The sequence below is a fragment of the Ambystoma mexicanum genome, chromosome 7q, assembly GCF_040938575.1.
Source record: "Ambystoma mexicanum isolate Mex_15411 chromosome 7q, UKY_AmexF1_1, whole genome shotgun sequence".
Classification (NCBI taxonomy): Eukaryota; Metazoa; Chordata; class Amphibia; order Caudata; family Ambystomatidae; genus Ambystoma; species Ambystoma mexicanum.
The window spans coordinates 25220225-25236037 of NC_090941.1; positions in this window are offsets into that span (position 1 = coordinate 25220225).

A 15813-nucleotide genomic window follows, 5' to 3' on the forward strand; every position below is an offset into this window, starting at 1 on the left:
CCTTGCACCCCCACCCACTGCAGGCCCCCACTCATGTCCCCCTGCACCCCCACCCCCCAGCACTGTGGGGCACCTGCCAGCAGGCCCCCAACCATGTCCCACTCATGTCCCCTTGCACCCCCACCCCCCAGCAGGCCCCCACTCATGTCCCCCTGCACCCCCACCCCCCAGCACTGTGGGGCACCTGCCAGCAGGCCCCCAACCATGTCCCACTCATGTCCACTTGCACCCCCACCCCCCTGCAGGCCCCCACTCATGTCCCCCTGCACCCCCACCCCCCAGCACTGTGGGGCACCTGCCAGCAGGCCCCCAACCATGTCCCACTCATGTCCCCTTGCACCCCCACCCCCCACCAGGCCCCCACTCATGTCCCCTTGCACCCCCACCCCCCAGCACTGTGGGGCACCTGCCAGCAGGCCCCCAACCATGTCCCCTTGCACCCCCACCCCCCTGCAGGCCCCCACTCATGTCCCCTTGCACCCCCACCCCCCAGCACTGTGGGGCACCTGCCAGCAGGCCCCCAACCATGTCCCACTCATGTCCCCTTGCACCCCCAGCAGGCCCCCACTCATGTCCCCTTGCACCCCCACCCCCCAGCACTGTGGGGCACCTGCCAGCAGGCCCCCAACCACGTCCCCTTGCACCCCCACCCCCCAGCAGGCCCCCACTCATGTCCCCCTGCACCCCCACCCCCCAGCACTGTGGGGCACTTGCCAGCAGGCCCCCAACCATGTCCCACTCATGTCCCCTTGCACCCCCACCCCCCTGCAGGCCCCCACTCATGTCCCCTTGCACCCCCACCCCCCAGCACTGTGGGGCACCTGCCAGCAGGCCCCCAACCATGTCCCACTCATGTCCCCTTGCACCCCCACCCCCAGCAGGCCCCCACTCATGTCCCCTTGCACCCCCACCCCCCAGCACTGTGGGGCACCTGCCAGCAGGCCCCCAACCATGTCCCCTTGCACCCCCACCCCCAGCAGGCCCCCACTCATGTCCCCCTGCACCCCCACCCCCCAGCACTGTGGGGCACCTGCCAGCAGGCCCCCAACCATGTCCCACTCATGTCCCCTTGCACCCCCACCCCCCTACAGGCCCCCACTCATGTCCCCTTGCACCCCCACCCCCCAGCACTGTGGGGCACCTGCCAGCAGGCCCCCAACCATGTCCCACTCATGTCCCCTTGCACCCCCACCCCCCAGCAGGCCCCCACTCATGTCCCCTTGCACCCCCACCCCCCAGCACTGTGGGGCACCTGCCAGCAGGCCCCCAACCATGTCCCCTTGCACCCCCACCCCCCTGCAGGCCCCCACTCATGTCCCCTTGCACCCCCACCCCCCAGCACTGTGGGGCACCTGCCAGCAGGCCCCCAACCATGTCCCCTTGCACCCCCACCCCCCAGCAGGCCCCCACTCATGTCCCCTTGCACCCCCACCCCCCAGCACTGTGGGGCACCTGCCAGCAGGCCCCCAACCATGTCCCCTTGCACCCCCACCCCCCTGCAGGCCCCCACTCATGTCCCCTTGCACCCCCACCCCCCAGCACTGTGGGGCACCTGCCAGCAGGCCCCCAACCATGTCCCCTTGCACCCCCACCCCCCAGCAGGCCCCCACTCATGTCCCCCTGCCCCCAGGTCCTGACGAAACGCAATCATGGCAGTAATGGGCAGCATACCCAGCACAAACACCCAGCCAAGGATTGCATCCACCCACATAGTAGATGCAATTACATGATACAACCCCAATGGCAAGTATGTAAATGAACACATGTCCCTCACACACACATACACAATGGGTGCAAGTGAATGTCAAAACCCATATCATGACATGCATGAAACCAATGAGAAAATACCACAAATGTAAGTAATAAATATATGTATTAAAGATGAAAATGAAGTAAAGAAATAAAACACACAACAATGGGGATGACAAAACAAATGGTCCATGTCCGAGAACTAATAGAAAAAATCAAAAAACAAAGGAATCCAAAAACTAATGTAGTCCAAAGCAAAATAATGGAGGGAAAAATAAGGAAAAACCATTGCCTCATGGTGAACACAAATATAAATCCAACAAATGTTTTCCAAACATCAAACTATGTACAAGAATATCCCAGGGTCCATGAGCCCAACACCATAAATTAAACCTACTACTACTAACTAATAATAAAAATATATACAGAAAAGTGGCCATTGTCCGAGCGGTCCAAAAAAACCGTAAAAAATAAAGGAAACCTAACACTAACTAACTAAAGAACTATATACAATGGCAGCGGGCAAGTCCTGCGGCTCACTCTGTGATGTTGCCGGCCAGGGCATCCTCGAACTCCATGTCGATGTCCCGGAGGCGGGACTCTGTCCTGGCCCCGAGGTCTCGCAGGGACAACCCCGTGTCCACCTCAAACTCCCTGCGAGCTTCCTCGAGGCACTCAGCCCGCCTCAACGCCCGACGCATGGAGAACTCCGCCCTGACCATGGTGAGCCGCTCCTCTTCCGCCCGCTGCCGCTCCGCACCTATCCGCTGGACCAACTGTTCCCACACGGAAGACACTGCCATCCCAGGGTTCTCCTGCCCTCCGGCCGATGCCTGCCCCTCTGATCTTGATGGCCCCGAGCCATGATGCCTCCCACGTCGAGCCTGCTGCTGCCTCCGACGCCACTGCCTCTGCCAGCACGACGGCATCCAGGCTGATGGAATCCACCGATGCCGTCGTGCACGTGCCCTGCCAGATGATGCCGGCACATCCTCCATCTGCAGGGGGACAGTTGTTGGTGTGTCCACCCCTGCTGGACCTTCGACTCCCGACTGTGGCAGGGATGGGGTCCCCACCGAGCTGGCTGCGTTGGTCGGGGCAGGTCCACAGGGGGCCCTGGTGGCATCTGGGCCGGAAGACGGCATGGAGCACGACTGGCGCATAGCCTCCACAGAGGAGGAGAGGGTCGCCAGAAGGCCACACACATGTAGGAAACCCCCGACCATGGCGGCTCCCAAATGGTTCACGTACGCACGGTGCTCTTCGTGATGATGTGCATGCTCCTCCCGGGAAGCATGCACCTCATCACGAATGCCAGCCGTGCGCAACGCGACACCAATCAGGACCCTCTCCACACGGCCAGGGGTCCCCTCGTCCGCAGGTAGAGGAGTGTCAGATGACATGGACATCTCCCCTACCTGCGGACGGGCCTGGGATGGGGCATCCCTGCTGGTGCATGGTGGTGCAGTCACAGTGTCAGGGACAGTGACATGCACAGGCACCTCCACGGCGACCTGTGCTGCCTCCTGCCCCTGGCCCTGGACTGCACCACTTGCACCAGCGGGGATGCCCCCACCAGGCCCCATGTGTGGCTCAGTAGCGGCCTCCTCCCCCTCTGTGGAAACCACCAACCTGGATGTCTCCACGCCGTCTTCCGCTGGTGCAAGCCCCTGTGGGGGCTCACCCACGCTGCAGCCGTGGTGGCATCCCCGCCGCTCTGCTCCACAGCGCCTTCTCCGCCCTCTTCTTCACTTGCCACTGTGTAGAGGGAGACATAGAACACAAGCATCAGGGTACTGTACAATGGTCCCCTAGACAGGAAGCAACAGCAGATGAGTGGCACTGTCATACATCACTTCCATCATGTCCCTCCACAACACATGGGTCAGTGCAGGCAAAACACATACAGTAACAGGCATGGCGCATGCCATGGACATTGGCATACATGACCAAGGGACTCATGATTCATACAATGTTGGTTTTAAACTCACATGCATCATGGGTCTTGCCATCACATGCACACACCTCACCGTAGTTCCATCCATCTGGCCTCGTACACCACAGACGCAGTGGATACAAGGATGACTAGGCTGCATCAGTGAATCTGAACATTGTCACAGACATGTGTCATGCATCCATGGCAGTTACAAGTCACAGACACGCAGTTCAGACACACACACATGGGCACCATACGTGTACATGGGACCAGCACCCATCCCTCACCCCCACCCATGTCCAGGAATAGAGACTGCCATGCTTCCATGTGTCCATTCCGCACAGAGCCCCCCATGTTGCAATAGAACACATGCACCAACCATGTGGTTCACACATCACTGTACTCACATGCCTGACCATGATGTCCCTGCACACACACATACGTACATGGCCTATGTCACACATACAGGCAGGTATCAGACAACCAGCACACTGCAACATGCCCTGTCTCACACAGTAATGCTTGGCCACTTACCGGCCAACTCCAGATGGGTCTGCCTCCGAAGGATCTGGGCGTGGAGCGCTGGGTCAACGCGTTCCAGGACCCTCATCTGGATGTCACTCAGGCGTGCCCGGCCCCCCTCCGCGAGGCGCCGGGCCTTATTGAGGGTCCTGGACCTCAAGTCCTCCCAGCGCTTCTTGATGTGCTTGATGTCGCGGGTTGCCACCCCCTCCGCGTTGATGGCAACCACTACATCGTCCCAGATCCTCTCCCGTCCTTCCTTGTTGGCGCGTGGTCTTCCGAAGAGGGCATCATAATGCCCCAGGACATGCTCCACCAGGACACCAACTTCCTTCTCACTGAAGCTGGTGGCCCTCTGCCTCTCTGGCTGGGGGTCGCCACTGGTCTCAGATGATGCTTGCCCCGACATGGCGACCCCCGAGGCAGGCATGGGTGGGCAACTGGGTCCTGGGGCTGGGCTGTGGAGCGATGGTATCCCAGTCGGGAGTCTACTGTTCCAGCAGGGGTCGACACAGCAACTGGACCCCTGCAGATGGCTGATGTGCAGGCACCAAATGGCAGGGCACGGTGGCAGCAGGCAGGCAGGCAGGCAGGCAGGCAGCAGCAGATGGCACGTGGGAGGCTGCTCGGGGCACTGGGGGGCAGTGATTCGGCCTTCTGGGCAGGAGCATGGTCTTCCGTGTGTATTCGCGTGGCCAGCTTGATACGGAGTGATTTGGCACGTGAAAAATCTGCACGTCAGCGTGTAATTCGAGGAAAGGCCCGTAGCGCGTAAGCGCGTCTGCACGCATACGCATTTTCATTGGACCAAAGGCCCTCAGCGCGTGAGCGCGTCTGTGACGTGTCGTGCGAGGGTGTATCCCTCATTGCACGTGATGACAGAACACACGTGGATTTCAACCAATCGCGTGTGAAAGTTCACGCCACCCCGGAACACACGTACCCAGGCTAATCGCGTGTGGAACTACCCGCACACCTGGAAAAACACGTACCCAGGCTAATCGCGTGTGGAAAAGTGCACGTCCGCGTGTAATGCGCGTAATCGCGCGTGAAAAACTGCACGTCCGCGTGTAATGCGCGTAATCGCGCATGAAAAACTGCACGTCCGCATGTGACGTGACGCGCGCGTGCGTTTCCCTCAGCACGGGTTAAAGGTGAGCGGGCCCAGCAGTTCGCTGTACGTGCCTTCCGTGGAGACCGACGTGTGTTGCTGCTTCCAGTTGTTTCGCGCGCCATCTACTTCACAGCTCTCAAGGACGTATCTCTTCTTTTGGCGGGGGTATTGGCTACGCATGTTTTTCTGCATCGCGCTAGTCAGACGGTGAGTCGCAAACGCTCCTTTTCCCACTGCGGGTGCCCCTGTGTATTGCACCCATTTTTGATGTCATCGTAGCCTGCGTGTCCCACGCGTACGCGTTATTCGTGTTACTGGGTGCCACTGCGTACAGCGGGAGGTCAAATCCATGCACGTAGGTTGCAGGATTGCGTGCACAGTTTTACTGCAGTTTTGGGGTGCCTGAGCGTTGCGTGACCCATCACCACATCACTGGGGTCACATACAGCCTTGCAGGTGCAGGGGGGCTGTTAACATCTTGCTTCCCACCCCCTTCACCCCAATTGCCCAGGACAATTGTGGTGTACACCTCCCATTGGCACCACTCCATCTGTGCCAGCACTATTACATCTGTGCCATGGTTGGGAGGCCACCAAAGGTGAGGGGCGCCTCAGCTGGGCGTACTCCTCGTGGCGGGCGTGGTCGGGGACGTGGCCGTGGTGACCAGGGAGTAGGGGGACTCCAGGGTGTCCAGGGCAGCCACAGAGGGGGAAGAGGCAGGGGTGCGCCACTTGAGCACAATGTTGTGCCATGTGTTGGTGCAGCCATGCCACCACCCCCTGTGGTTCCGGGGGATGCAGCTCCTGCATCTGGCACTGGCACCCGTATGACCCAGCAGTCCGTTCCATCGACTGCCACGGGCCCAAGGGTAGCGGTAGCTCCAGGTGCAGCTGTGGACACCGCCACCCAGGCTCAGGGTCTGCCAGCGCAGGCTGCGTTGGCACTTGAAGAGCCCTTGGTAGATCTCCAACAGGCCAGGGGGGAAACCATAGGGGCACGCCGGGCTGCTCAGACCAAGACACGTGTCCCTGGGGCAGTCATGTCATCTGCTGCCCCGAACAGCCGGGTGTTGGCAAGTGCAGGGGCAGATGCACCCAACAGCACCCCGGTTGTGAGTCTGCCAACCAGGACCGTTGCGGTCAATGACCCTGCCACAGCTGATGTTGCTGCGCAGGGTCCATTAGTGGGCACCCAGCTGCCACTGAAACAAGTCAGGCCTTTGGTCATCCCTCCACCTGCCACTCCCTCGGCTCAATCCACCGAACCCACTGGCCATACTGGTCAGGGCGGCATTAGCCAGCCAGGGTCTGCGCCACAGTCCAAGAGGAGGAAGGTTGCACCTGCAGCACAGGCTGGGACCCCACACACAGCCACGACCTCCTGCACGTCGAGGAAGAAGCCTTTCTGTAAGCAGGAACTGGACTTCCTCGTGGACTACGTCCGGGGACACAGCCGTGACATGCTAGTGGGTGCCAATAGTCAGACTACGGCTGCCCAACGTGACACCCACTGGAAGCATGTTGCGGAACATGTCAGTTCATTCGGCCATGAGGTGCGCACGGCGCAGGAGTGCAAAAAGCGCTGGAATGACATCAAGCGCAGCACTAAGGCTAAGCGTGCCTCAAATTACAACTTGACTCTGGTGACTGGCGGTGGGCCTGCACCAGAGGAGGAAGAACTCACTCCGCATGAGGCTCCCGTTGCGGAGTTCATACCACCAGAATTGGTCGAAGGTGTGGGAGAGATGCTGGACTTTGATGCCCAGTCCAGTGAGTGTTGATGCATAGTTGTTGAGGACGTGTGTGTTTCACTTGTGGGATGTGTTGTGCATGATTGCTGCTACATGTGACGTGTACATGGTTCTGATGTGTAAGTAATGCAATGCTACCGTCATGCATGTCTCCTCTGCCTGCATGCGGGACTCCATGTGGGCATGCTCCCTTGCCCCTCCTCCGCCACTCTGCACCCCAGTTCCACCTTTGCACTGGTCTGCTACATTCTTGCCAATGTGTAGTTTCTTGTTCATGTGTCCTGTGTAGATGCTAACTTCCAGCTTAGAAACTGCCAGACATATGCCGTGTGGTACAGCCTTAGTACTCGATGCAGGGTATCCACTTGTACTGTGCATGGGTCAGATGTCCCGCAGGGACATGAGTGCCCATTCATGCTCCATGTGCATTGCACGCATGCCCCTATGTGTCCTTGACTGGATGATCACTGTAATATGAGTCCTTGGTTACATACATTGCCTGCCATATTATCGGCCTCCCCATGTCAACTGTGACTCAGTCCTGCGTTGCACACATGTTTAGGCAATGACAATCTGTGTGGCTCACAGGCCTCAGCCTGTTCAATGGCCAATGACTCTGTCCAACTCTTGTCGTGTCTTCTTCACACGTGGCTGGCCTCCGGATCTTCCATCATGTGTCCTGCCCACTGTCCCAGCATCATTAGCAGTGTTGTAATTTGATTCACATTAAGCTGTTGATGCCAGTCAACACTGCTTGTCAATACACAGGTGTATGGGCAGCCTTTTGATACCATGCTAGGCATCCCTGCTTTGGTACTGGGGTGGAGGGGTGCTTGGCTGCTAGACATGGTACACATTGAATACACAATGCACGTGATGTCTGAATTTGACATTGCACTGCCTTCACATTTCCTGGCACACACCATGGAGTGCTTGTACATGTAGGTAGTGAGTGGCGTACACATTTTCAGCACTGCATAGACCCACTTCCATGCAAACTGCCACCTTTCAACAGGTCTGATCACAGTGGCTATTCAAAGTAGACCCAGCATGCATGCCAGGTCATATGTTGTGTGTCACATGTCTGCCGGATGCCTTTGCTGTCGGTGTGTGTGTGTGTTGTGTGCTTCTGACATGTGTAGTGACCTTTTCCTCTCTATTTTTCAGGTGATGACGCAATGGATGCAGAGGATGGTGTTGTCATGCCAGACACAGGGTTGGTAAGACCACATCAACCCGGCACTAGTGGGGGTCGTGGGGTGGTAGGCCACGAAAACCCCCAAGTGCTGCAGTCCATCCTGTCTCTGGCTGCCTATGAGTCCAGCCTTGATGACGACTCTGACGTCCATGTTGAGTTGGATGAGCATCAAGTCCATGTGTCAGGGGTGAGTGATTCTGATGTGGACACTACTCTGTCTGCGACACCTGCACTGAGGGATCAGACAGTCTTGGTTCCTCCGCCCGTGGTGGATCGGGACGCAGGGTCACCCTCCACACCAGTCACTGATGTGCCTGGGACATCACGTCGACGGGGGCATGTAGTCGTGCAGCCGCAGGCGGTGCCAACACAGCGAGGACCTCCGGTCCTTGGGTCCCGCAGGGGTCAAGCCCGGCAACGCGGTCGCCGCGCGCAACCGCTGTATACTTAGTGGGAGCAAGACATGACTGCCAATTCCGAACGGCAGGGGGCAGCAATGGAGAACATCGCTGACAGCATGGAGCGTGTGGCCCGATCTGTGCTCCCCCCTGCTAGGCAGGTGCTTCTCCAGCAGCAGGCGGCACGGTCCACGGCCCGCTCGCTCAGGCTGGGCATGGCGGCCTCAGACAGGGCACGCCAGGCTGAAATGTCAAGCAATTGCTGCTCACGCAGAGGCGCACATGGATGCCCTGAGGGAGGAGTATGCCTCCCTCAGATCCACTCTGGGTGTCCTTATGATGTCCCAGAGGCAGCAGGCAGAGGAGAGGTTTGCACAGCTTGAGCGCACCATCTCGGCTGAGCTACAGGCTTGCCGGGAGGTGCAGCGGTTGTCCAGCCAGGCCTTGCAGGAGGAACTCCGTGTTACACGTGTTACCTTGCAAGAGGAAGCACGTGTATCACGTGAGGTTCTGCATGCAGACCTATGTAACATCGCCACACAGAACCAGGCTCACCTGTCCGGCAGACTTGCTGCTGACGAGGGGCAAGCTGCGGCTAGGCGTGGCCAGGCTACTGTGCCACGTCCTCCTTTCCAGGATGAGCCAGTCTCGGACGACCATCTATCTCCCACATAGGTCGTGCTGTGCAGGCGTTGAGCCCATGGAGGTATTTTTTTTTGGCTCAGCATCATCGCATGTGGATGTTGAGCAGCACCCTGTACCTCCCCCCTCCTGGGTGCCTCCCCTCCCCCCCGGGTCGTATGTGGCCATTTTTGATTTTTCTTTTAGTTTAGTTAGTTAAGTTTCTGTTTGATAGTTAGTTTAAATAGGTAACGTAGGTTTTCCATAGTTAGTGTAATTAGTTAATAGTTGAGTTAGTTTAAAATTTGTAGTCTATTGTGCTTTCATGTGACAGTGCGGTGCCTTGTGGTTTTTGAAGGCATCCACTGTCTGTTCCAGCTGGGCCCTTCATGGTTGTCTTGTGTATGTTTTGCTGCTTGGGTTCCTTGACTCACATATGCCACTCCTGCCTCCCTTATCCATGGGCTCGCAAGGATGGTTCGGTGTTACAGAATTTTACACAAGGGCTTTGGACTGTCATATCTGTGGCATGTCTGGTGCTTTGTGACTTGTGTTGACACCCCTAGTGGGGATGATTTAGGTGTAATTGTCCACTGTTCAGCTTTTGCTAGATGGGGTGTGTCATGATTAATGTGGACATTGATTGCTATGCATTGTGTATTATGTCTCATATCTTTCCTGTACACGTGCCTGTTGCAATTCATGCTGTAGATAGTGTTCCAAACTTTGGAAGTCAAAGACGGACTGATGGTGTGATTTGTGATGTGACTCTCTGACATGGTCAAGTAATGAGATGCCTGATGAGACACACACAGATCACTTTGATGCATTAATCATTTGTTTCATGCACTTTCTGCAGGGGGATGAGGCACCAGAGCACCTTTGCCAGCAGACATGGCCCATTGGACGACGGAATTCCTGACCCGTTTGTTGGTGCCCACATGCACATGTGTGCACGAGCAGAGCCACAGTGATTGCAGACCCACATCCTAGAACTGCTGACATGTTCCAAGGAACTCCAGGCAAGGTGAGTATCACAGGGGGGCCACGACACAGCAAAGCTTGCACCAGGCGAGTTGCACATGCAGGCTTAGTCACAGCACTGAGGGTGAGCTTAGACGAATATTGGTGTTGAAGCACACAATGCAGCTCAGATGTGTTTGTGGACTGATGGCTGTTGATAGTAGGGTTGTCTGGGACACATGCAGGGGCAGTGGCACATACCCTGCGGTACACCAAGGTTCATTGAGGCACTTGTATCAACCATGTAGCCTTCCGAGACATGGAAAGGGGCAGCTCACAGGGACATACAGCAAGGGACATACTTGGGTGCAGTGCATGTCTATTCCACGTACTTCATGATAAATGCACTGCCAACTTTGTTTTGGTCATGGTGGTACGCAACTTGCTCTGTAGTCATGGCTTGCCATATGGGTCTGTCTGCTTACCCAGGGAACATTGCATGTTGTGTGAATTGTGACACATTGGTGTTCCATTCGCCACGCACCCACCAGCGCCTGACTTACTGCATTGACTGTGTATGACCTGTCACAGGGGTGATGTTATATATGGGTACGAAGCATCGAGCACTGATTGTCTGTTTGTAGAGTAGTTTGTTGCTATGGGGCATGTTTTGTGTTGTGTTTTCGTGTAATTGGCACATACAGGTTGTTGACTGTGTCTCTCTTTGCAGCATTGCAGTGCTCCTGTAACCGGCCCTGAGAGTGCGCAGGCAGGAGGCCAGCACTCAAAACCAGAGCGAAGTGTCTTGTTGTTTTCCTTACAAACTGCCCTGCATAGGCTTGCTGGGGAGTGTACTGATGCACGGATGTATGTGTGGTCCTATTTGGTATGTTTTTTTCCCTAATCACCCGTGATCCTATGCAATTATGAAACCTGTACCCTCTACCCGGTGTTCCTGCTTCCCGTGCCTATCCAAGCAACGTTCCCTGACCCTCTTTCCCCACTGGGGTTGCGGATGCCTGTGTAAGCCCCGAACTTGCAGGCGCCAAAACCCTAGAGGGGGTGGTTGGTTCGTACCACTCCTGAGCCTGGACTACAGAAGGCCATGACAATGATGTCCAAGTTTGTTTGGATTGTGTATGTGTTCATGCAGGTTGTACATTTTCGTGCATTCCCTAGTTTCATGTGTCATTCCTCCTCCCCTCACCTGCCACTCATTCCAGTCATCCAGTGTGTCTACACCTGTCCCGACTGCATATCCCTGAACCTCATTCCCCACCATGATCTCAGGGGCCTGTGTGAGTTTGACCTTGCAGGCACCCGGGACATGGTGTGGGTGGTTGTTTCATGAGACTCCCGCGCCTGTACAGGGGACCTGTGACAGTACACATCCATTCATGGTGCATCATCCTATGTCATGTACCACACATGTCTCACATCCTGTCGTGACATTGTTCTGCTGTGCTACCTTGGTTGTTGCATCATTGTGGTAGTACTTGGCGTTTGTGAGGTACTGCTACGTCAAGTCATCTACTGGAGGGTGTTTGGGTTCGTTTTCATGCCTTGGATTTTGTGATTTTGGAAATGAGTGTGGATTCTGAGGGTTCAGGCATCTTTTTACACACAAGGTGGGAGATGGACACGAAGGGTAAAGGTGATCCTGTGGCCAGGTGGAAATGAGGGTTGGAGGCTCCATGACCCAGGTGCAGTTGTTCAGCGGGTCATGGTCATTTGCGCGGGAGGGGGGGGTTGTTGTTGATAGTTGCATTGCCCTGCAGTGTGATGGGAACTCTGACATTGTAATGTTGTTGTCCTATGTACATGTTGTGTTCTGCTGATCAATGCCTGTTCATGTGTTGTGTTTTCCTTTCAGGTGCGAGGGGATAGTTGTGGTTTGACATGCTGGGGTGTACACATGGTGGATGTTCACATGTGATGTGTAGGGAACACTGATGGTCACTTGAGCGCACATGCATATGTGGAGTGCATGTCCCTGCAGAACCACACACTTGCACTCGGATGCACTCCATGTATTCCCACCCTTGCATATCCATGTGTACACTGTTTGCCTTCTGGTGCCCACTGTGTCCCGGCAGCACATGTTCTGTGACCGATTATGGTTCCAGTACATGCCAAATTTGATGTTTGATGTAGTCTGTCACTTAGATGTGATGCTCAGGGTGTGCATCACACGCAATGGCTGTTCACTGTGCTGTGCGCTGAGCAGTGTGATGCAGGAGTGGGACACTGCACACATGAGCTGCAGTGTTGATTTTGCAATGCATAATGTGCATATAGACAGGAATTCATTGTGATGTTACGTCTACGACTGTTGCAATGCATTTGGAAACGACTTATTTTGGGTGGGACATTTTGTTGGTCTGTCATTTCATCTGATTCCGGGTCAGGCATCATTGTCCGATGCCACTGTACATTTAGGACATGGCAATGTGTACCTTATTGTTACTGCGTCAGTGTATGGGTATTGCTTGCCATGTCATGTTGATGTTTGGGAGGGTTTGAGTGACATGACAGTGATGGCCATGGCCTGTTTTGCAGGTGTGTGTGATGCACACCTTGCATGTCCAGGTCATCCGCTTCTCAGAGCAACTAGCTGGGGGTAGGTTTCTCTCTGCAGCAGGGCCCTCCCCCTGGAACAGACTTCCTGCCTGACTTGAACTTGAGGGGAACCATCTCCAGTTCTGGAAGCACCTCAAGACCTTCCTCTTTGCTTCTGCTTACTCTCTGCCTCTCCCTTGCAGAATTCTTCACTGGAACTGCACAGGAGCTGCTACTGGGACACTCTCACCAACCTCGGTCCCTGGCCCAGCCACTGTCCACTTGCACTGCCACCCTGGCAACCTCTGCACTGCAGTACTGTCTCTCTATCCCTACAGCCCTCCCTTCCCAGCACTTGTCTGCACTTATCTTTGCAGTTGCCACCAGGCGACCTATGTATTATTCTTTTGGCCTACTTCCCCTGTACTGGACTCCGCCCCACCCTTCCCCTTGCACTTTTCCCTTCCCCCTATCCCTGCACTTGCACAATCTCAATGACACCTGGCCTAGTAGTACCGTTCTCTGTGTTCCCTTGTTCCCCCCCCTGCCTCATTGCGCCTTGGAATACTTGTGTATGGCCCATGTCATGTCACATGTCATATGTGTGCATTTTGGTTGCACAGGATAGGTTGTGTTTAAGTAGCTAGGGATGCAGACGATGTGGCACTTCCATGGCAACTATCTCAGGGTGGTAGGGTTGTGACAGTTGACTGTCACTTTGTCATCATCGATTGTCACCTGGTATGTGCCAGGCCTGTGTGCACTCCGCAGGGGTGGGAGTTTAGGTGAAAAATGTGGCCACAAGCTGGGTCCGGGCTTCCTCGCCACGTGCCCTGTCCCCTCCCATGGGCAGCGCCTGTGCCTGTGGTTGGGGATGTGGGGGCACCACCATGTCCACCGGGACGCCCTGCCGTGTTGCAACATTGTGCAGGACACATGCTGCCACAATGATCCTGCACACTACTGGTGGTGCATAGAGTAGTTGCCCACCAGAGCGGTCAAGGGAGCGGAAACGTGACTTGAGCACTCTGAATGTGCGCTCCACTATGCCCCTGGTTGCAATATGGGCGGCGTTGTATCTTACCTGGGGTGGTGTGGTGGGGTTCCGGATTGGCGTCATCATGTGGTTGCTCAGAGGGTAGGCACTGTCCCCTGGGGAGGTGATAATAATTGAGATTATTAGGGTTGAGATATTTGTCTGTGTGTGACTTGCATGCATGTGCAAGGGCATTTGTACTGACCTAGGAGCCATGTGTCGCCATGCTGCCCAGCTTCCAGGGCCCGGCTCAGGGCGGACATTCTGTATATGAAACTGTCATGGGTGGAGCCAGGGTAGTTTGCATAGACAGAGGTGATGATTCCCTTTGCATCGCATACCACCTGTACATTGATGGAATGCCAGTGCTTGCGGTTTCGGTAGATGTGCTCAGTGGCCCTAGGTGGACGTAGGGCCACATGGGTGCAATCTATGGCACCGAGCACTTTGGGGAAGTGTGCCACCCTGAAAAAATCCAGGACAACGGCCTGCCTTTCTGCGGGTGTTCTGGGCATGTATATGTGCCTGCGGACTGAGGGGCGCGCTGTCATGATTGCCAGTACCTGGTGTAGGCAGCGTGACTGCGTGGCCTGTGAGACCCCCCCCACTATGGCAGTGGTCCGCTGAAACGACCCAGTGGCCAAAAAATGCAAGACATTGAGCAGCTTCTCCAAGGGGCTCAATGCTTGGGAGCAAAGGGTGGGGGATGTGAGGTCATCTTCCCACTCCCTGACCAGGTCTAGGATGATATGGGGTGGAAACCTATACCTGCCGTAGACCTGGTCGTCAGGCATCCCAAAAAGGCTTGTCCGTGGTGCAAAAATGCGTGCCCTGGCTATTCTCCTCCTCCTGCGGTGTCCCACAATCAGTGCAGCAACAAATGGGGCATTCATCGTCACTGCATATACGCGTTTGTTGTTTGCGCACACTTTTATGCTGTGCGCGGGACGCCTCCGTGTGGGCGGCCTCGTTGGTTTCCCGTATTCGGGTGTCATCGCGTGTGATCGGAGGGGAGCGAGCGTACACGCGATTGGCCTGGGTACGTGTGTTTCGGGGTGTGCGGGTAGTTCCACACGCCATTGGCCTGGGTACGTGTGTTTCGGGGTGCGCGGGTAGTTCCACACGCCATTGGCCTGGGTACGTGTGTTCCGGGGTGCCGTGAACTTTCACACGCGATTGGTTGAAATCCACGTGTGTTCTGTCATCACGTGCAATGAGGGATACTCCCTCGCACGTCACGTCACAGACGCGCTCACGCGCTGAGGGCCTTTGGTCCAATGAAAATGCGTATGCGTGCAGACGCGCTTACGCGCTAAGGGCCTTTCCTCGAATTACACCCTGAGATGCAGAATTTTCACGTGCCAAATCACTCCGTATCAAGCTGGCCACGCTTAAGCACACGGAAGACCACGCTCCTGCCCAGAAGGCCGAACTACTGCCCCCCAGAGCCCCGAGCACGCTCCCACCTGCCATCTGCTGCTGCCTGACTGCCTGCTGCCCACGTGCCCTGCCATTTGCTGCCTGCACATCAGCCAGGGGTGCTGCTGGTGTGACCACCCCTGCTGGAACCAAAGACTCCCGACTGGGATTCCATCGCTCCACAGCCCAGCCCCAGGACCCAGTTGCCCACCCACTCCTGCCTCTGGGGTTGTCATGTCGGGGCAAACTCCATCTGTGACCACTGACAACCCCCGGCCAGAGAGGCAGAGGGGCACCAGCTTCAGCGCCACCGAAGTTGGTGTCCTGGTGGAGCAAGTCCTGGGGCAGTATGATGCCCTCTTCGGAAGTTCCCGCGCCGACAAGGAAGGACGGACTCGGATCTGGACTGACATCGTGACTGCCATCAACGCGGAGGGGGTGGCAGTCCGCGACTTCCAACATGTCAAGAAGCACTGGGAGGACTTCAGGTCCAGGACCCTGAACAAGGCCCGGCGCCTCTTGAAGGCAGCGGATGCCAAGGGGCGCCG